Here is a 23,661-nt window from a genome sequence, read left to right as displayed (position 1 = left end):
CAGACACGCAATTAAATAAGCAATGTAAATGTACAGGCTCATTATGGGAGCACAAGATTTACTGTACCATGCTAATTTAATCCACTGACATTAAAAAACAGCAGAGGAATGAAGTATTATTTATGCACGATCCTTATGGAATGCACATTTACAGTGGATAACCCAAGATTTAAAAAAAGCCTACCTTCGCTTCTACAACTCGTTCCATGGGTTTATTGAAAGATTGATAACATTGCCAATGTAGTGCCAACTGTGACTTTCTATAACCCCCCTTCACACCCCACGCACAAAAAATAAATACTAATCCAGTGCAGCAATTTGGATGGAACAGTTGCTATAATGTACACATTCTGAGTATAATGCAGGTTTGCTGGAGAGCGAAGGGGTGCATGCACCTGCCTTTTGAGGCATCTATTCAGGGTTCGAATCTAGAGCCAGCAAAAAACTCTCACCCTGGTGTTTGACATGCAAGGTGATGCATCAATGTGTGCACCGTCTCTCGGATGGACGTTAAGATAGAGGACATGTCTACCAGCAGTGGTTGTTTCTGGACGTCAAAGATCCCACAGTGATTTTTGCGAAGTCGGTGAGTTATTGCCTGCACCCCTGACCAAATTCTTCCCCAATCCTTCTCGCCAATCCGCACTTTGCAAGTGCAGCTGATGATAGTAGCATGGTAATAGCATGGCTGATGATGATGATGATAATGTATGTATGATGATGAACACTTGCTGATGATAATGCATGATGATAATGCATGATGATAATGCGTGATGATGAATGTATGATGAAGAAAACTCGCTGATGCTGATAATGCATGATGAAAACTCGCTGATGATGATAATAATGCATGATCATAATAATTGTATGATGATGAAAACTTGCTTATGATAATGCATGAAGATGATGATGACTCGCTGATGATGATAATGCATGATGATGATAAAAATTCGCCGATGATGATGAAGAAAACTGCCTGATGATGATGATGATGAAAACTGGCTGATGATGAAAACTCGATGATGATGATGATGATAATGCATGATGATGTATGTATGATGATGAAAACTCAGTTATGATGATAATGCATGATGAAAACTCGCTGATGATGATAATGTAGATGATGAAAACTTGCTGATGATAATGCATGAAGATGATGATGATGATGATGATGATGATGATGATGATGATGATGAAAACTCGCTGATGATAATGCATGATGAAAACTCGCTGATGATGATAATGTATGTATCATGATGAAAACTTGCTGATGATAATAATGCATGAAGATGATGATGATGATGATGATGACTCGCTGATGATGATAATGCATGATGATGATAAAAATTCGCCGATGATGACGAAAACTGCCTGATGATGATGATGAAAACTGGGTGATGATGATGAAAACTCGATGATGATGATAATGCATGATGAGGATGATGATGATGTATGTATGATGATGAAAACTCGCTGGTAATGATAATGTATGTATGATGATGAAAACTTGCTGATGATAATGCATGAAGATGATGATGATGATGATGATGATGATGATGATGATGTATGTATGATGATGAAAACTCGCTGATGATGATAATGCATGATTAGGATGATGCTGATGATGTATGTTTGATGATGAAAACTCACTGATGATGATAATAATGCATGATGATAATGTATGTATGATGATGAAAACTTGCTGATGATAATGTATGAAGATGATGATGATGATGATGATGATGATGATGATGATGTATGTATGATGAGGAAAACTCGATGATGATGATGAAAACTCGATGATGATGATGATGATGATAAAAACTCGATGATGATGATTATGGAAACTGTCTGATGATGATGATGAAAACTAGCTAAGGATGATAGCATAGCTGATGATGATCCTGCAGTTGAATGAAAACTAGCTGATGATGATAATGATAATGTAATTTTAGTGCCCATCCGAACGGTTTTACCGAGAGCTTTCTGAGACAACTAGTGTCGAATGACTTGACATGTATACCAGATTAGGTGGAGCAGAAAGATTTACTCCCTCCTCAAATGTCATTAAATTGAGCTGGCTGTGTTTATACCTACAATCCAAGAGTAACATGGTAATTCTACTGATACTTCTAAACCACTATGCTTAGGTTATAAGGTTATAAGTTATTTGGTTATCTATTATACAATGTGAAGTGTGGTGTCTGTTTGTGTGTTTGTATGTTTGCATGTTTGGCTATCTTCCGTTTCCGGCAGCCACTTCCGGCACTGCTTTTGAAAAGCTTCACATGTGGGCAAAGCTCAACATTCAACCAGAAGAAATGCATAATACCAAATGAGATACATTTTATACATAGAAATACAACATGGAATCGCAGTTTGTTTATTAACAGCGCGGTAAGATACAGCCTCGGTTGACAGGATGGCCTCGAGGTATGCACACTCACCTCTAAACTGTCTAGCCTGGGTTCAAACTTCAACCCAGCTATAAACTGTCATCCTGGTGTTTAACAGACTGAGTGAATCAAAAATGTGTGTGCCATCCCTCAGAGGAACATTAAAAAATGAAACAAAAGATGTAGGGATGGAATCCCCCCCAAAACAGCCAAACAAGGCAAGGAGGAATGATAAGGAAGGAATGACACCACAATACATCACAATCCATTTACGGAATGCCATCATGACATCTTTTGACATTTTTCCATCTCAATCCCACAAAAAATAAAATATAATACAAACTACACCACTACACAATGCAAATCTACAACTATCTCTACCATAGATAGACATCTTCATACAATTGTTACTGATGCCATTTATGATAAAAATGTCCTTGCTCAGCTTGACGCCATGGAAACCAAGGCCTTCAAGATCATTGGAATCTCCCACGAGGAAGCTGATCATCTATGGGCCTACCACTTTCACATCACAGACAGGTTGGTGGTCTCTCTGTCTTCTATCGCCTCCTTTCTGGTCTTCTGCTCTTTCCACGCTTCCCCTCCATGTACTTGCAAGACGCATGCCATCTGCCAGCAACCCCTTCTGGTGAAACTTCTGAAATCCAGAATCTCTACTCAACTCCAATAATTAATTCCTCATTTTTACCAATTGTGGCATGAACACCTGCATTCTCTTCATTCTCATTCTTCTCTCCAGGGATTCAGAACAGCTGTTCACCACTATCTCAAATCACCCCCCATCCAAAACCATGATCTTTTATACCCCTATTAATCCTTCCCAAGCCCACCTCCTTCTAATTTTCCAGTTTTTCTTTCATCATAATTTGCGGGTGTAACCATTTTGCCCCTGTGTCCTATCTTAGCCTTTATTCTCCCCCCCCCAATCACTTATTTCTTGCAAGTCTCCCTCTATTTTGTCCCTCAACCATGCTGTTGCTGTGTTTCCCCCTCTCTTTTTGCTGTTCCTTTTGTTCTGTTACATTGTGATCCATTTTATGTTCTAGCTCTTTCAACGAGCTTGGCATCGTATCGAAAAAAAAGTTGTTGTGGATAAAAATTAGAACTGTAGCATGTGCCCAAATATTTATGATTACTGTATTTCACATCGAAGAGGTCAAGGACAGCGATGTCGTGAAGACCTCACATGCCGAATGCATGTCAGAGTCCAAATAATAAAATGTTGGGAACCAGTCCAAGTCTGTCATAAACATTTCAGTCTGAGGTCAAGTCCAAGCCCAAGTTCTTTCCAAACCCATAAATTCTTTAACGAGATGTAGGTAAAGCATTTATACAGAATATTTTAAGTCGGATGCCTTGCTGTAAGATAGTTTTAGATCTTTGCTTAATGCTCTTGGTTTGACTAGTTGCCAACTTTATTAAGACTTCTCTTCTCCTTTGAATTTTGCAGTCCTCTGCTAAAATGTGATTGGGTCCATTTATCAGTGGCAAACACATTAGCAAGGATGCAAATGAGGTTGGTTATGTGATATAACAAGCAATCTCAGAGGTACTATAAAGCTGTAAGCCTAATAAATGGCAAAAGGCAAAGCTCGAACAAAATTGAAAATAGGCATGAGAGTGAGAACATCAAGCATGTGACAAAGCAGGAAAAGAAGTCATGTTAAATGGTGGTTATCGAGTCACTCTAACCTTAATTCCGTGTTGAATATTACCATCCTGTGACTTAAACTTGATAATTCAGCAATGATTGTTTGTTTTTTCTTTACTGGAAATAATAATAATAATAATAATAATAATAATAATAATAATAATAATAGAGCATTAGGTCAGACCTTCATCCTGTGGCTTTACAAATAGTTGGAAATGTGTTTTTGTTGTTACCCTCTTTCTTTACCAGATAGAGAAACTCCATGTGTTCAATGTGAGTGGTGTGATAACCGTGCTCATGCCATGTGAACATCTCTCCCTGGATTTAAGAGCAAATTTAGTGGAGCATTTTTCCCTTTACAATCCATTCTTCCTTGCGAGTTGTCAATCTTTCTCATGATATGTATCTTTCCTAGCATTTATTCTTTCAACTTTTTCTTCTATAATCCAGTGCGTAATTGTAATACAATTTTATTTGCAATAATTTTTTTTGCCAGTAACGGCTTTATTAGTTTAATCACGCTTGCATTCATGACGTCCTGCATGCCTTTATGGCAAGGGCTTTGGTTTAAACTTTGAATCAACTGGCTTTGTCTTGGTGATCAAAACACAGAAGCCATCTTCACACTCTCAAGTCTGTCTTTTTGTATACAAAATCAAGACTGATGTAAGAAAGAACAGGATACCAGATGATAAGAAAGTAACACAATGGTAGTGGGATGAAGGGGGGAAGGGACCAGCCACAAATAAGCAGGTGGATGAACAAGTGGGAGGAGAGTAGAGAGGCAAAGGAAGATATTTCTTGCTTGTATCATGAAGCATTTAATTCCAAGAAGTGTTGAGATTATCCAAGTCGTGTACAGAGCTGACCGTTACACTTCCCCATGGGTGACATTGTTACATCACCGTAAGTCTGCATGGTGAACCATTACAAGTCTGTTCACAGGGATGACGTTGAGTTTCTCATCATGCCAGTTTGTTTGTGGCGTTGCCTCACATTACACATAGTGTTCCTTCGTTTGTTTGCATGGAAATTTCAGGTTTCACACCTTATCCTGGCCTTGCTTCACAGAATGCTGAAAGCCCTTGGATAAAAGGTGCATTGTATTGTGTCTAAACACCTTTGAATCCCTTGTCCTTGATGCCAGTTCAGCCTGCATATTATTATTCATCCGAAGTGCCTGCAACTCTTCAATCTCGAAGAATACCAAGACAGGGGCTTTGTTGCATCTGCCTTGCCTTCCTATTGGTTATGAGTACTGGGAGCATGATGCTGTTACTTTTCCAATGCACTTCACTAATTAATTGGATGAGCTGGGAAAGCGTCTCACAGGGACACTTCTTTGTAAGTGTGGAAGGTTAATGGGGCAAGTTAAAGATCACAAGTAAGAATGGAACAAGACATGAGATGGTAGTACACTCGTGCCTTGAAACCCAAGAGGTAAGTGTGGGATGGTTGCAATTGAAGAAGTCACTTTCACATGTGAGGAAAATAAGAACAAATGTCAATGATCAGTGTAGTGTTGCCTCTTTCAGTTGATAGTCTATGGCAATGCCTTGTGGAAGCTTCTTCACATACTCCATGCAAAGCCACCCAGAAAGATCTCTCCAGATGAAATCCACAGTGAAATCCTCAGTGAGCCTGTTGTACTTTTATAGTGTCTTTCTCTCACTCTAAAAAGACTTTAAATTTCAGAACACACTATGAAGGTACCAAAAGCACATTTCAGACAGCTGAAAAACTTTCCATGGGAGAATTTGTGCCATGCCTTTGTCAGATGTTAGCTGAGGTCATGAGTTTCCATTTCTTCATGCACTATCCAAGGCTCAAGTTGCCTATTTGCATCCAATTAAGTCATTAATCAGACTTGATGGCATAATCGTTCGAGTGTCTGCTCTGAGTCTGGGAAGTTGGTGGAGTAAACCCCAGCCAAGTCATACCAAAGGCTTTATTAATGGTTTCGGCTGCTTCCTTGCTTGATCCTTCGCTTGATGCCAAGTGTGGCACATATACAGCATCCATAGATTGCCAACAATTGTGCAGCCTTGATGGGACGAATAGTCTCTTCCTCTGTTGAAGTTCCTTGCAAAGGAACTTCTATTAATTAGAACACATGAAAAGGAGTAAAATTTATTATCGTTACAAATATTATTTAGAATGCACAAGCATTTGATTTACATTACACAAGTGCAAACACAAGGCAAGTCTGAACTAAAGGCAAACCATGAACACACCAGAGGTGGATAGAAAAGTACAAATATAAAACCAAAATGCAAGGTATTAGGATCTGCTATGTAATTGAGAAAGAGGAAAAAAGAATTGGCTCTGGGTTTAATCTCAATAGTTATGTTATAATATACGTTCAGAAGTTATAAGTTGGGCTGACAGGATATCCTAGACCACGAGGTATGCACATCAATCTCTGAGCTGGCTAGCCTGGGTTCGAACCTCACCCTGACAGGATATCCAAGAGGTATGCGCACTCACCTGCGAGCTGCCGAGCCTCAGTTCAAATCTCAGCCCAAATATAAACTGTCACCATGGTGTTTTGCAGGCAGGATAATGCATCAAGCATGTGCCATCCCGCAGATGGATGTTAACAGGGAAGCACGTCAGCCAGCATTAATTGGTAGACGTTATAAAATCCATGGATTCCTTTGTTAGAGGAGGCAAATATCGCTGGTCCCCCAACCAAATTTCAAATGCCTGCTCTGATCTACAGGGGGCACTGCATCAGTGGCACTGCTGTACCGCTGTGAGAACTGATGCTGCATACAAATGATGACAACATTTAAGGTCGAAAAGCAGCTTGGGAACCAAAGTATACTCAGTATAGCCAACATTATTGGTCATGTATATATTTCTTTGTGAACTGGCAGGATATCTCAAATGTCTCACACGGTGAAATTCCATGGGAAAGGCTATAACAATGAAAAACAACATCCAGAGTTGGAGTCCCAAAGGCAGTCTGATGTTGATTTCAATGTCCTTCTGGCAGTTCCTACGATGCCACGTGCCAAAATGCATCAGCTTTGGCCCTTCCTTTGGACTTCATCACTGACGTGGAGAGGGGGGACTTGTTGCATGGGCAACAACCGGTCCTCCATATCAAGTTGCCCAGGCGTGCACACTGGAGAAAATACTCCAGCTTCCTCTTGCTGCATCAAAAAAAACACGGGAAGTAGCAGTTTACCGGTTATAAGCATTAGTACTTGATTGGTGGAGAGTGTCGTGCCAGGGGTTGCTTCCACGTATGAGAGAGATTTTTGGATCTCACTGAACAGCTTTTTTGGATCTCATATGCCTCAAGCTGGGCAGTCCCCAGCCAATAAGGTACTGTCATACCACACCCTAATTTTTCAATCAATGGAATTACAAACTATTAGAATATTTTGTCTCATTTACCAAATACCACTATCATCTCCGCCTCTATTGCTGTCTCCACTCCCGCCTGAACTTATTTCTAGCCGGCCCAACATCCAGTGTTTTAGATTCAATGATTCACAAAAATATGTTAGTTATTTATTTAGTTAATATTATATTAAATTAGGGTATGGTGAGATGCGAATCCGTACACTTCTGAACTTTCTAGGTGAAAGTGGACTGCATTTTCAAACTCAGTGGGGTCGATTTACTCTAAGAAATGTTTAGACGGACAACAAATTAATTATAGATTAGAAAATATCCAAATGAGTAGGATTAGTTACTCAACTCCAGTAATGATAAATCTTGTTTTAGGTCATATTTTCGAAATGGTAGTGAATTCAATGTCGGAGCAGTGATTTCTTCGAGTAAATTGACCTCATAGAGTTCGAAAATGCACTCCATTTCCACCTCGGACATCCAGAAGTACCCGTAATCGTACCTGACCATACCCTAATTTATTCAAGTCATGAGACTAAAAGTCGTCATATGGAGCGACCTCTAAATCACCTCCGATCAAGCTAAAACAATTTATGCACGTTATTGGATCATCTTATATATTATTTCCGAGTTTGTGATTTTGTGTCGCACTATCTTCGACTTTGTTCTGCGCTCCAGTAACGTGATATTCGGCTTGCATTATCTCAAAGACCATATGAGGTGCATGGTACAAAAAAAAAGTAAATAAAATGGTTCTGAAACAGTGAAATCGTGCCAAGTACTTTGAACATTGTATTCCACTTACTGCATTAAAGTAAAATTACTACTGATACTCTGCATCAGTTCCTTTCTCAAACACACCCACCCCAACATGTCGCGCAGAGCGTGGGTTATGATAGTATTAGAATAATTTTAAGCTTGTGGAGCAACATTCTATTTTTTTCGACTTTTTTGGACCACCCTAATATATATATATATATATATATATATATATATATATATATATATATATATATATATATATATATATATATATATATATATATATATATATATTGTTGTGGGCTGGAGGTCCGTGGCGGGAGCCGACGCAAGATGGGGGAAGTTAAGTCGTCTCCCACTAGACTCCCGGAATTGTAGGCTATCGCTCTGGATAATTCCGTGACGCAGCGGGTCGCTCAGTCGACCATGGACGCCAATACCTCCAACGCGTAGCGTAGGGTCTTTTTGTCGAGAACCAATTTACCTAATTAACCATGCGGTGTTGTCGACTGGGGAACCACGCCTTCGGTACGCCTTGCCCGAACCGGGTCACTCCACCAACTACGGTAGAGTACCAACTACCAACTCTGGATCGGATACAGGCGAGCAGAACTACCAAGGATGTACCGGCGAGAATGAACAGATTATCGGGGATAAGACCCGGCTCTGCTTAGATCCGAACCATACTCGACCAATGAAGGAAAAGACGAAAACGAACTGGGAACATTTCTGTAATAATTTATTTACAATAAAGCGAGGAAAGTTATGTGGTACAGGTAACAGGTTTATTGGGGTGTTATGCAGGGGAAGATGATCCGCTGTGGCGACCCCTAACGGGAGCAGCGAAAGAAGAAGAAGATGCAGGGGAAGATGAGAATGATGTAGTGCGACAATTTTACAGCAACTTATAAAGCAGACACAGAGCAGACTTGTCGTGAGAATAATACAGGCAAGATTTACAAGGTTCGAATAACTTATACAGTTTCAACTTAAAGACGGCGCCACACACTCAGACACACACTTGGACAAAACAAACCCAGATGTATGGAAAGGACCTTTTGCAGCCAGAGAGGGAGGTGAGTTGAGATCGCAGTTCTTTCGGGTACCTGAGTTCCAGGGAAAGGAATGCTCCATGTTGCGGCATCTGGCAATCGTCTTGCGGTCACGAAAACCGGGAAACCCGCCTACTCCATACGTGCGGACTCGCCAAAAAGGAACTACTGCAAGAGGATTTTGCCTCGAACAGCGAGTCGCCGGTTGGGCGAGTAGGCGAACAAGCGTTTGTTCAGCCCATGCGAGAGGAAGATACTGTGGTTCATAATGGAGGGGATATAAAGATTTATTAATCCAACTAAAAAAACATCGCAACGCACCCCTTTGATTTCCCACGAAACACAAGGAGGGGTTCTATCTACACATATACTAAACGGAATAACTGACTTCGGGCCAACTGTATGTTTGTATGCATACGGTTCCTGGAACCGTAACAATATATATATATATACATATATATATATATATATATATATATATATATATATATATATATATATATATATATATATATATACATATACATATACATATATATATATATATATATATATATATATATATATATATATATATATATATATATATATATATATATATATATATATATACATATACATATATATATATACATATACATATATATATATATATATATACATATAAATATATATATATACATATACATATATATATATATATATATATATATATATATATATATATATATATATATATATATATATATACATATATATATATATATATATATATATATATATATATATATATATACATATATATATATATATATATATATATATACATATATATATATATATACATATATATATATATATATATATATATATATATATATATATATATATATATATATATATATATATATATATATATATATATATATATATATATATATATATATATATATATATATATATATATATATATATATATATATATATATATATATATATATATATATATATATATATATATATATATATATATATATATATATATATATATATATATATATATATATATATATATATATATATATATATATACATATATATATATATATATATATATATATATATATATATATATATATATATATATATATATATATATATATATATATATATATATATATATATATATATATATATATATATATATATATATATATATATATATATATATATATATATATATATATATATATATATATATATATATATATATATATATATATATATATATATATATATATATATATATATATATATATATATATATATATATATATATATATATATATATATATATATATACATACACATATACTTGTGAGGTGTGCTTACACATCGTGTAAGCATACAAACCGTGCTTCTCCATTGTCTCGGATCGCTGACCTGCATTTGATTTTTCACTTATTTATTACTTACGAAATCTAAAGATTTCATTAGAATATTGATGACTTTCATCATCCGTTTCTGTTTGTTTGTGTGTGTTTGTTTGTTTGTAGGCACGATAACTCGAGAACGGAAGAAGCTACCAATGTCAAATTACACCACGTGATTCAGGAGGGTGATGGCTAGTGCTGATTAGATTTTGGTCAAAATCGGTCAAAGGTCAAGGCCACAGAGACGTCAAATATTCGATTATTGATGGTTTGGTACAGAATCATCGGAGAAACTTCTGGTTTGCATCGCTACCTTCTCCAGAGACAGCTTTTATTAGACAAGGTCAGAGGTCAAGTTGACGATTTCGTAAGTACCAGTCTGACTGCTTGTTTTCATTTTTATTTTCATTTGTTTATATTTTCATTTACGAATGCTTTCCCATGGTTCTGTGATTTTTGTCTGTCTATGTCTTTGTCCCAACCTGAAACAAGGAAAGACTCCTTGAAGGGAAACAATTGTTCAGTAAACGTTGTCTCAAATTAATCCAAACTGATGAGAGAATTAAAAAAAGATTCAATCAGACAAAAAAAATTTTGAACCTGAGCAGTTATAGGTAACTGACCACTGCTTTGATTGCTCCAGATTTTTGTTTTTTCATTGCTGTTATGAAATATAGAACCTCCCATCTTTGAGGTCTTTTAACCAGTGCAAGACTAAAAGGCTTTTTTTTTATATCATGGTGTTTTTGCCATGGGCTTCTGCATGTAAAAGTTAATAGGCAATGGGGCAAGCATGTTGAGCCCAATGACTGAGTCCTTGATGTTGAGCCCAATGACTGTGTTTCCTTGCATGATAATTAATCAATGTCAATAAAAAGGAGGTTAAAAAAGAACAGATATGAGAATAAGTCATCGTCAAACCTGATATCATGACAAAGAAAATAAACTTACAAATATATTGTACTTGTAAATGTGTTTCTTCCAATGGGGAAATAACATTCTCTTCACAACCTTGTATTTTGCAGGCGAAACTACCACGTCGATACCTCCCTGAATACTGAGCACTGGATTTTTGAAATGTCACTTCGTGCAATTAGAGTCAGAGTAAATGTCTGCAAACAAAGCAATGTAATAAAAGAAAATTCAGCTTCAGGACAAAGAAATGAAAACACAACAATGACGTGGCAGTCTGACAGAAGGTTTTCAGCTGAAGTCACAACAGCGAAAACGAGGACAACAAGACAAGGATGATTTTGATTGGGTACTGGAGAATGCCATGAGCACAAGCTGTTAATCATGAAGCTGGCATGTTCATGAACAACACAATTATTTCACCACTTTCTAGGAGCTGTTGACAAGCAAACTGAGCTTTCCAACATGATGCAAGTTCTGAGAGGGTTTCAAAGTACAAATTCCCACTTCAAATCCAATATCATATCCAAAAGAGCATGTGGCTGGTGGTTTGCATCATTGCTGGGAGCGCATCTGTGCACCTTATGCAGTGCCCCCAATAGGTTAGAGCAGGAATTTAGAATATGTTCAGGGTGGTGGCAATAATTTGCCTACTCTTTGCGAAGGACACCATGGGATCTTTAACGTCCACAAACTAATGTTAGCAGATGGCACTTCAGTTTAACATCCATCCAAGGGATGACACACATATTGATGAATCATCCTGCCTCTGAAACACTGGGATAACAGTTTATAGCTGGGTTGGGATTCAAACCCAGGCTAGACAATTTAGAGGCAAGTATGTGTACTTATAGATCGGCCATCGTGTGTACCTCTCGGTCATCCTGCCAGCCCAGATTGCCATTACCACTGAACATATATCAGTGGCTGCAGTGATCGTGGCCTTGGAAGTCACCATCTGAAAAACCATTTAGTGTAGCTCATTGGTCATGGCTCTCTGGATCTCTTCCATTGCTGCAAAATGAGTTCCTTTCATTGGAGTTTTGGACGTCGGTCAGATCAGACCAACATCTTCATCCTTTCGACATTTTCAGCAATTTTGGCAATCGGTGGGCTTCAGAGACAATGGCAACACTTCACATTGTACAAACTATTTCCTTCTTAGTTGATTATGCCAGCACTCACTTCTGAAAATTAAACACCCTTTGGAATACAGTATTTTGAAAAGGGGTAGGCCAATGTATGCTGATAACTTGGTCAATTTTTTTCTTTCCTCTCCTCTTCTTTACTCTAAGGCTGTGGACCCTGGTCCTGTCTGCCAAAATGCCAAAAGTTTTTATTTAAAAATTTATCTATTAATTCATCAATTCACATCAGTTTATTTTCAGTCCACTGCAGGACGAAGAGCTCATTCAATGCTAGTTGGGAGTTCTTTTGTATAGTATATATATATATATATATATATATATATATATATATATATATATATATATATATATATATATGTTACTAATAGAAAAGTGTGGTAACAAGGGTAAAAAGGTAACGTCCAGACAGTGGGGCCATTGGGACACAATAAGCCAGGAAATTAATGAAAAGAGAGACAGAGAATGGGGGGGGGAGGAGGGGAAGAGAGTGAAGAGAGTGAAGAGAGTGAAGAGAGTGAAGACAGTGAAAGAAAGAGAGAGTGAGTGAGTGAGTGAGTGAGTGAGTGAGTGAGTGAGTGAGTGAGAGAGAGAGAAACAGAAAGAGAAAGAGAAAGAGAAAGAGAAAGAGAAAGAGAAAGAGAAAGAGAAAGAGAGAGAGAGAGAGGAAGGAAACAGTGTCCTGCAAGTAAGAGGGTCCAGTTTGGTGGGGTAATAGAGTGGTTAGAGGAATTGCCATACTTGCAAAGTGTATGATGGAGAGAGTTTCAATACATTCAGTGCCAGAGAAAGTCTTTTCCCCCTTTCAAAAGTTTCACTTTTTGTTGCCTAACAGCCTGGAATTAAATTGCATTTTATCAGACTTTTTCACCTTTATTTACACATCGTAACCCACAACTTCCAAGTGAAAAACAAATGCGACAAATTTCAGGAAATTAATAAAAAATACAAAACGATAATATCTTGGTTGGATAAGTTTCCACCTTCCTCAGTTAATACTTGGTGGAAGCACCATTGACAGCAATTACAGCTGCGAGTCTGTTGGGATAGGTCCCACCACCTTTGCACACCTTGATTGTGAAATATTTGCCCATTCTTCTATATTATAAAACTGTTCAAGCTCAGTCAAGTTGTGTGGGGAGTGATGATGGACAGCAATCTTCAAGTCAGGCCACAGATTTTTGATTGGATTTAGATCAGGGCTCTGACTGGGCCACTCAAGGGCATTTATCTTTTTGTTCCTTAGCCATTCCAGTGTAGCTTTGGCTGTGTGCTTTGGGTCGTTGTCGTGATTAAGGTGAACTTCCGTCCCAATTTCAGCTTTCTTGCAGAGGCAGCAGCTTTTCCTCTCAGATATTTCTGTATTTTGCTCCATCCATTTCCCCTTTGACCTTGACAAGTGCTCCAGTCCCTGCTGATGAGAAATATCCCCATAACATGATGATGTGACCACAATGCTTCACAGGAGGGATGGTATTCTTTGGGTGATGCACTGTGTTGTGTTTGCACCAAATGCAACGTTTTGAATTTCGGCCAAAAAGTTCCATCTTGGTTTCATCATACCACAAAACGTTTCACCACATGGCTTCAGAATCTCCAGAGTGGTTTGTTGCATACCTCAAATGGGACTCAAGGTTGGCTTTTATGAGTGATGGCTTCCTTCTTGCCACCCTACCATACAGGCCAGACTTGTAGAATGCTTGGGATATTGTTGTCACACGCACACAGTGACCATTCTTTGCCATAAAGGCATGCAGCTGTTTGAAAGCTGCCAATGGCCTCTTGGTGCCCTCTCTCTGATCAGTCTCCTCCTTCCATGGTCATCCAATTTGGAGGGATGGCTTGATCTAGGCAGTGTCTTGGTGGTACTATATGCCTTCCACTTCTTTATGATTGCCTTGACTGTGCTCCAAGGGATATTCAAGGCCTTTTAAATATTTTTGAACCTCTCCCCTGATCTGTGCCTTTCCACAACTTCATCCAGGAAGTCTTTTGAAAGCTCCTTAAATTTAATGGTTGAGTCTTTGATGTGAAATGCACTACCCAACAGAGGAGACCTACAGGAACAGCTGATTTTATTCTGAAATAATCAGCACCATGACAGTTTAACACAGGAGGAGGCCTATTAACTTGTTGTATGATTTTGAAGGTGATTGTTAACACCTGAGCTAATTTACAATTGACATTGTAAAGGGGGGGGGCAGACAATTATCCAACCAAGATATTCTCGTTTTATATTTTTTTATTAATTCCCTGAAATTTGCAGAATTTGTTTTTCACTTGTAAGTTGTGGGTTACGATGTGGAAATAAAGGTGGAAAGAGTCTGATTTAATTCAATATCAATCCAGGCTATAATGCAACAAAATGTGAAAATTTTGAGAGGGGGTGTGGACTTTCTATAGGCACTGTACAAGTATGTTTAATTAGTATGGTCCAAAGGAAATATATATATATATATATATATATATATATATATATATATATATATATATATATTTATATATATATTTCTTACGACTGACATCGACATATAATATATTAAATCTAGCACATGTACGTCATCATTCGTTATCTGTGTGCCAAGTTTGAACAACTTCGGTAAATACATGTCTGAGAAACGGTGGAGGACATGTTCAACATCAGGTTTTTTACAATTAAAATGGCTGCCAATCGGCCATCTTTGATCGCATGGCTAAACAAAATGATGTGCATATGTATACCATCATGTGTTGTCTTTGTGCCAAGTAAAATAACGAGTCCATACATGTCTGAGACATGGTTGCGGATGCACGCATGCACACACGAAAATCGAGACAAAATCCATAAGCCTGTCCAAGACAAAACCCCCATAAGCCTGGTTTCGGACTGTCTCATGGGGGCCAATAAACCACTGGACAGAATAACTTGAAAACTGGACGTTATCGCTAAATAATAAATCAAACTCCTGGAAGTTGTACAACTTGTCCGAGAGGAAAAAAAAAAAAACACTCTCTTGCCACTCCCTTAAGGAGCGGGTACTTCTGGTATATTGTAGTACATCACTGCAACAGATTTCAGTCGGTTACCGACAACAACAACCATGACACGAAAACAGAAATATCGTGCTCCGTAGTGAGTGGGGTCCACGGTCCATCAGGATGGGTCGCAGCGGGTGATAGGCAGTTGGGAGGGAGTTTATTTTGGTTAACCGTGTACTTTTTGCATAATATTACATAGATGGCTTGCAGTACAGCTTAGAGTTTCGTGGAATCGCCATTGAGTTGTCTCACCTGAAATTGAATCTCGATTCAACTATAAACTGTCATCCTATGGTGTGTTCCGTCGGCAAGCAGCTTGCTTAATTAAAAGCACTCGAGCAAGCAATCCAACGGAACTGAGTGCTCGACGTCACTTAACAATATGGCAGTCTCCATAGAAACAACGCTATTGATGTGGTACTCGAGCAAATGCTGTCTGTTCAGGCAATCACTTTCAGTTTTATTCGATCCTCCAGTGACAACTTCCCCGAACAAATTTATTGGGTTAGTAGTGGCGACAGAGTACAAGGACGAGGAAAATAAATATAAACCAGAAAGCATCTGAAAATGCAAAGCCAATCTGCTTTGTATTAGGACTTCTTCTGTATACTAAACAGTATCTTTGACCTTTTAACCAAATTATTAATTTGTCTTCTCCACATCTATAATAATAAATGTCAGTGTTTGAGTCAGTCAGTGTGTCTCATTCATAATTCCAAAACCATGAAACCTAGCAGCCTTAAACTTTGCACGCATACTAGGGGAACTCCACGGTGGGGCATGTGTGAAAACTGGGTGTTTGGGTTATTAAAACATCCGTTTTGAAGATAATAAATGGCCTTATTTAATTATATCCTGTATCAAGGCTCATCCTTGGTCACCTCACTGTCCCTCGATAGGCTCTTAATTCGCCATTTTTGGGCCTCCTCAACAATGCCTAGATTTGAAACAGGCCACAATGATTTCTTCACAATAAAGTTTATTTTTTCCACTTTCCTTACTCAAATCATCGAATGCCTGATCATCATACCTTCGAATCGCTGGATACATTGCTATGCTGATAAATGCCAGAGACGCCAGTGTTCATGGTTAAGTTTCATTTCCGCACATATCATAACCTTTAGAATCTCTTCAACTGAACTGAATTACAAAATTTAAGCTCCAGAATTGAAATCAGCAGCAGTTTCGACTGCTAAAAAGTGTTCATTTGTCCCATTCGGACATAGTTTGACATTTCAGACATCTCTGGGAGGTGCTTAGTATGACGGATCAGTGATCGCTAATCGCTTGCCAAGCCAGCAGTTTCTTATCAACCGTTTTGTTGGACTGCTTCCTTGAGTGCTGAAGCTTGCAATATTTGAGTGCTCTGCAATATTTGCACTGCCACTGAAGACTGTGCATCGATCGACGTGAACAAAGTTCAGGGCCCACATGTCTGTATTTGGCCCTGCGTTGTTTTGTGAGATGTCAGGCGGTGGCTGGATCGCTGAAAATGTTCACTTATATTTTACACCATGCTTCCCTCTTTTTGTACAATCTTCTTTCATGATACAACCTGTCGCTTTGGCATTGATAAATACAGATAAAACTAGGGAGGTAGCACTCGGGAGAGTGCAAAACCTCCACCGCCAATACTGCTGGGTCACTCAAGTGAACCTTATATCTTAGGGCCCTGCCACACCTTGACATTTTAGGCAGCAATGGCAACGTATAAAAATGTATGTAAAACGCTAGCATACACTGAAATTTTGATGTTTTTTATTTTTATTTTTTTTAAGTTTTTGGCGTTTTCATAATGTGTTGATCGTTTGCATAACATATTAGTAACGGGACAAGAACGTTTCATTGTGTTATACATAACTTTTACCAACGAATGCTTACCTTGTGGTCGGCGTTCAAAACCTATGACAGACGAGAGTTTAACTTACCCTTTGCGCGCTATATGTATCGCCGGCGAACTCGTGGTGTAGCCAGTTAAGAACTTGCCAGACGCCGATTGAAATCAAAACTGCCTGAGAATTTGAAGTGTCAACATCGCAGTCACACCTTGACGATTTTGCCAGCGTATGCCATTCTATGAAAAATGTGTTTACAATGCTAGGCACACATCAGATACGCTACAGGTAAGTTGTGTATATGTTTAGAGTATGCTGGAAATCATTGAAGTACGCTGGCATATTACCTAGTCCGTTTGATACGTCGTGAAATTTCAAGCATGCTGAAAATTTTAAGACGTACTCGACGTAAGGCTCACACATTTCGCATGCGTTGGCATCTGTTCCTAGCATGTTCCGTGATCGTTTAAACACGGCGAACACACGTTACTTACTGTAGGTTACTCATAAGTCGAAGCACGTCAAGGTAATGGCCAACATACTTGAAACCAAATTTCTAACCGATGAGTAACGTGCTTTGAACAAATGAGTAGCGTCAGCTTAGCCTATGTTTAACGTGCTTGGAAACTATGAGTAATGTGCATTGAAACTATGTATAAATGGCCTTGAACCAATGACTGGCGTGCTATGAACGTAAGAGTAACGTGCGTTTTCCCTCTGAGTAGCATGTTTTGAACCTAAGTAAAACGTGCTACTTACCTTTGAGTAACATGCTATGAACCTATTTGTAACGTATGTAGATGAATTAAATTGACGTCTTCCGGACAACCATAGAACTTACTGAAAGTGTTTCTAACTTACTTCTACCGTGTGCTGGCGTATTGGCAGCGTAAAGGGGAATTGGTATATACAAATGGGCTTCACAATAAAAACCCATCATTGTTCCAGACTCCATGGTGAGTGGATGTGAACGCCGGTAGTATCAATAGTAGCAGTACTATTACTAGTAGTAGGTGTGCGTGACAGTAATAATAATAGTAGTAGTAGTCGTCGTAGTAGTAGTAGTAGTAGTGGTAGTAGCATTGGTAGTAGCTGTATATCTATGTCAGTAGTAGTATGTGAGCGTGATGTGGAGGCTCTGGGGGATGATGGATCCTCATTGCGTCAACGAATAGGAGAATACCTTGCACCATTGTTCGATGTTCTGAAAGGGCTAATTTTTTTTCTTCATTCCGAAGATGAAATATTTCTTTGTTTTACTGTTGAAATTATTAAAAAGACTTTGACAAATGCATAATGTACTAGTAATGAACACAGAACGCTTCAATAACTTATAGATTAGTTATACCAACGATTGCATATCGTGTTTTAGGCGTCCACAACCTATTATATGCCCAACGATAGTCTAGCGCATGCATAACATGGGAGCGCATCGTTTACAATTACGTGACGTTTGCTATCCATTGAATGCCACTAAACTATTTTAATAAACGGCTGTCACTCGCCTATTGTTTTTGATGCTGGTGCAAGGCAATTCAAATCGTTTCCATTGAACGAGTTGAATCGCTTCCACTTAACTGGACTATTGAAATTATTTCATAATAATCCTTGGACCCACTCTGGCTGGCAGCTCGTCGAACATCGCTGGAGGCATTCGCAGGAAGTTCATGAAGGATGCATGGTCCTCGTTCCGGAGTTCCACCATGAGCTGGTCATATATGCCGGAATGGCGTTGCCTCCCGATCCATGGTCTCACCCAGTTCCTTCTCCTCCGTTCACGTCTTCTTCTCCCGGCTCTATTGGCACACAACTGGTGCAGTGTCAACTCGATGAGGCCATGTTGATGTTCGAGGACAGGTAGGTATTGTCGTCTCAGCTTTGCCATATCCTCCACCTCTCGGAATAACATCAACATGTACTCACCACGAAGTCTAAAAAAAAGACGGGTTACTCCTGCGAAGGCCCTTTTTGTATACCAATTCCCCAAATCGCTGCGAATACGTCATTCTACGTCAGCTGTTTGTTAGAAACGTGTTCAGTAAGTTCTGTGGTCGTCATGAAGACGTCAAATACGTCTACATACGTATTTCTTCATAGGACATGCTCTACAACTAATTCCCCAGCACGTTAAGGCCCGGTCACACCTTGACGTTTTAGCCAACGTATGCCGATTTTTGAATTTTTTTTCTAAAACGCTGGCACACGTTGAATACGTTATGGGTAAGTTTTGATAACATTGAGAGCACGCTGAAAAACACTGCCATACGTCATTGTACGCTGGCTTTAAACGTTGTACTTTTTGGTTGTCCTCAAATTTTTTCATGCTTGAAATTTCACGACGTATGCCGGCGTATGACTCACACGTTCCGCTACGCTGGCCACAAGTTGTATGCACGGTCTGCGATCGTTGACAGACGTCAACACATGCTACTTGTAAGTTAATCATAAGTTGAGACACGCCGAGGTAATGTTTAGCGTACCCGAAACTTATTTCTAACCTATGATTAACGTGTTGTTGGCACGTTACGCGATCGTTGCCACACGTCGACAGACGTTACTTTTAAGTTACTCATAGGCTGAAATACGTCGGTATAATGGATCGTCCTTGCGTCAGCATCCACGGCCACGGCCAGGACACTTATTTGCAGCATTCTTCAAACTTTTCTTCGGCATGACGAGGATGTTCACACTTCGATGTCTAGCTTGGCTATGATTCCAATTGTCCATCGGCAGCGTCTATTTAAAATAGTCGAGTTTGAGCGTTTTAACACGTTCAGAAGAAACGCTTCAAATTTCAAAACCCCAGCGTCAAAAAACAAAGGCGAGTGACAGCAATTTAAATCGTTCATTGTAAACAATGAAAATAGCTGAGTGGTACCGTTTAAAAGTCGTTGAGTGTAAAAAAAAATCCAATTGTTGAGCGCTAGCGTCTACTTTCAATAGTGGAGATGCAGCCATTTAAATCGTTGAGTGGCAGCCTATGAATAGCAAACCCCACGTCACCGGCAAAGATAAACTGCCGCACGATATGGATAAGTTAGGCTATTGTTGGGCATAGTTTGTGAACGCGGCTTCACGATAATTATTCGTTGGTATATTGCATCTATAAGTAATCAAATCGCTCTATGCACATTATTAGTTCATTGTGAATTTGTCCAACCCGTTATGAATAGACCTAAATCGTAAAAATAAGCTATAGCTCATTGTTGAAAAAGCCCCATAAAAAATTAGCCGCGAAGAACTTCGAACAATGATGCAAAGATGTCTCCTACCCGTGGACACGCGGACGCAAGGATGATCCATCATAACCCACACCCTCCTCCTCACACTCACCTTCTACTGCCAACATGAACTAACTACAACTAATACTATTACCGATACTGATACTGATACTGTTACTGCTGACATGGACATCGACTCAAAAAGGACTCGAAAACACCGTTGGGTTCCCCTTTTATGAGCAGCATTTTATACACCAATTCCCAAAACCGCTGGGAACACGTCTTTATATGTCAGTTGTAAGCTAGAAACACGTTCAATTATTTTTTTTTTGTCGACCGGAAAACGTCATTGGAATACGTCTACATACGTCGATGTGTTGGAACTACGTAAAGAATAGGTTCAAAGCACGTCAAACATAAGTTAGAAATAAGTTTCGCGTAAAAAAGACATTACCGCGACGTGTTTTGACTTATGAGTAGCTTATAAGTAGCCTTTGTGGACGTGTGGAAGCGTCCACATATCGTGTGTAAAACTTATCCCCATCGCATGCGGGACGTGTGTCATACGCCGAGTACGTCGTAAAATTTTGAACATGTTTAAAATTTCTTGACGTACTCTACTTACTATGACGTATGATAGCGTACTTTAGCGTTCTACTCACTATACCAAACTTACTCATACCGTATTTGACATTCTCCAACGTTTTAGACACATTTTTCTTAGGTCGGCATTCGCTGGAAAGATCGCCAAGGTGTGACCACGATGTTGTCACTTCCATTTCTACGGCAGTTATGATTCGAATCGTTGTGCGTCAGCCTTTTAATAGGCTAACATCGTCGGCGATGCGTGCAACGCGCTATGCCTAAGTTAGACTATCGTTGGGTATTGGTTGTGTCGGCCGACAACAGGTTCAGCATTCATTGGTATAAGTTACTAAGAACACAACGAAACGTTCTGTGTCCATTACCAATGCGTTATACATAAGACCAAGTCGCTATGAATACGTCCGAATCTTAAAAAAAAAACATCAAAAGTTCAACGTAAGCCAGCGTTTTACATACATTTTAATACGTTGCCATCGCTGGCTAAAACGTCAAGGTGTGACCGGGCCTTTACCCCAACGTGTTTCCACATATGAGTAACATATAAATAACGTGTGTCAACGATCGCATAACGTGCCTAAACCTTATGGCCAGCGTAGCGGAACGTGTGAGCCAAACGCCGAGTTCGTCGTAAAATTTTAAGCATACGAAAAGTTGAGAAAAACCACAAAGTTCAACGATTAAAGCCAGCGTACTATGCCTTATGCCACTGTTTTTCAGCGTGCTCTTAATGTATACAAAACCTACGCATAACGTATTCGACGTGTGCCAGCGTATTAGGCAAATTTTTCATAAATCGGCAGAGGTTGGCTAAATCGTCAAGGTGTGACAGCCCCTTAATTCATTAAATATGATGTCAACAGTGCTGACAGTTATAGTTCTTTTCTCCAACATTTTTTTTGGGGGGGGGTGTGTAGGGGGTTGGAAATCACTTAAAACATGTAAAAATGCCAAAAAAATAGAAATTTTGTTGAAAAAAAATTGCAAAAATGTTTTTTTCTCAAACATTTTTTTTTGGGGGGGGGGGTTTGGAAATCACTTAAAATATGTCGAAATGCAAAAAAAAAAAATTTCTCTAACAATTATTTTTGGGGGGGTAACAAGTTTTTTTGGGGTGGGGGTTGGAAATCACTTAAAACATGTAAAAATGCAAAAAGAAAATTTTTTCTCAAACAATTTTTTTTGGGGGGGGGGTGGAAATCACTTAAAACAAGTAGAAATACAAAAAAGATTCTAACAATTTTTTTTGGGGGGGTAAGAATTTTTTTGGGGGGGGGGTTGGAAATCACTTAAAACATGTAGAAATGCAAAAAAAGAAATTCTCTATTTTTTGGGAGGGGGGAAAAAAAAATTGGGGTGGGGGGGGTTGGAAATCACTTAAAACATGTAGAAATGCAAAAAAAAAATTTTTCTCTAAATTTATTTTTTGGGGGGGGGGGGTTGGAAATCACTTAAAATATGTAGAAATGCCATAAAAAAATTTCTCTAACAATTTTTTTGGGTGGTGGGGGTTGGAAAAATCACTTAAAACATGAAGAAATGCAAAGAAAAAGTTTTTCTCTATTTTTTGGGGGGAGGATAACAATTTTTTTTTTGGGGGGGTTGGAAATCACTTAAAACATGTAGAATTACAAAAACAAATTCTCAATTTTTTTTGGGGGGTAACAATTTTTTTTGTGGGGTTTGGAAATCACTTAAAACATGTAGAAATGCAAATATATATATATATATATATATATATATATATATATATATATATATATATATATATATATATATATATATATATATATATATATATATATATATTTCTCCAACAATTTTTTTTTGGGGTGGGGGGGACCAAGTCCAAAATTTAATGGCATGATCCTTGGACCATACCTAACCCCCCCCCCCCACCAAGTTTCGTCGAAATCCGTCGAGTTTTTCCGTAATACTGTTCACAAACAAACAAACAAACAGAAAGGGGTGAAAACAGTAACCTCCATCCATCTTTGAAGATGGCGGAGGTTAAAAATTATGTTTCATTGCTAACAGTTTCTTTATGCAATTTTGTTGGAGGGCTTGGTTTAGCCACTTTTTTGAGCGCACTTCAAGCTTTGATGGTGATACCGCGGTTCGATACTGGAGTTATGAAGGCAAAATAAATTAGATTACAATGAGTAAAATATGTTTTCATTTGTTACAAAGCAATGAATCGCCATATCATGGAAGAATAGCTGAGAGGTACGCATGCTCGCTTTAAGCTG

General features: G+C 38.5%; 1 long non-coding RNA gene across 1 annotated transcript in view; it reads right to left on the bottom strand.

Annotated features, from left to right (window-relative positions):
• Positions 1–6,073: 6,073 nt before the first annotated feature.
• LOC147014235 (uncharacterized) overlaps positions 6,074–23,661 on the bottom strand; it is a 97,698-nt gene continuing 80,110 nt past the window's right edge. The window contains exon 4 of the long non-coding RNA XR_015050434.1: positions 6,074–6,165. This is a non-coding gene — a long non-coding RNA (uncharacterized LOC147014235). The remainder of the gene's footprint in view (positions 6,166–23,661) is intronic.

This window comes from Eptatretus burgeri, chromosome 13, assembly GCF_056783735.1.
Source record: "Eptatretus burgeri isolate ZD-2024b chromosome 13, Ebu_testis_v1, whole genome shotgun sequence".
Lineage (NCBI taxonomy): Eukaryota > Metazoa > Chordata > Myxini > Myxiniformes > Myxinidae > Eptatretus > Eptatretus burgeri.
The sequence above is the reverse complement of the archived record's forward strand: the minus strand, read 5'-3'. Positions and strand labels throughout refer to the sequence as shown.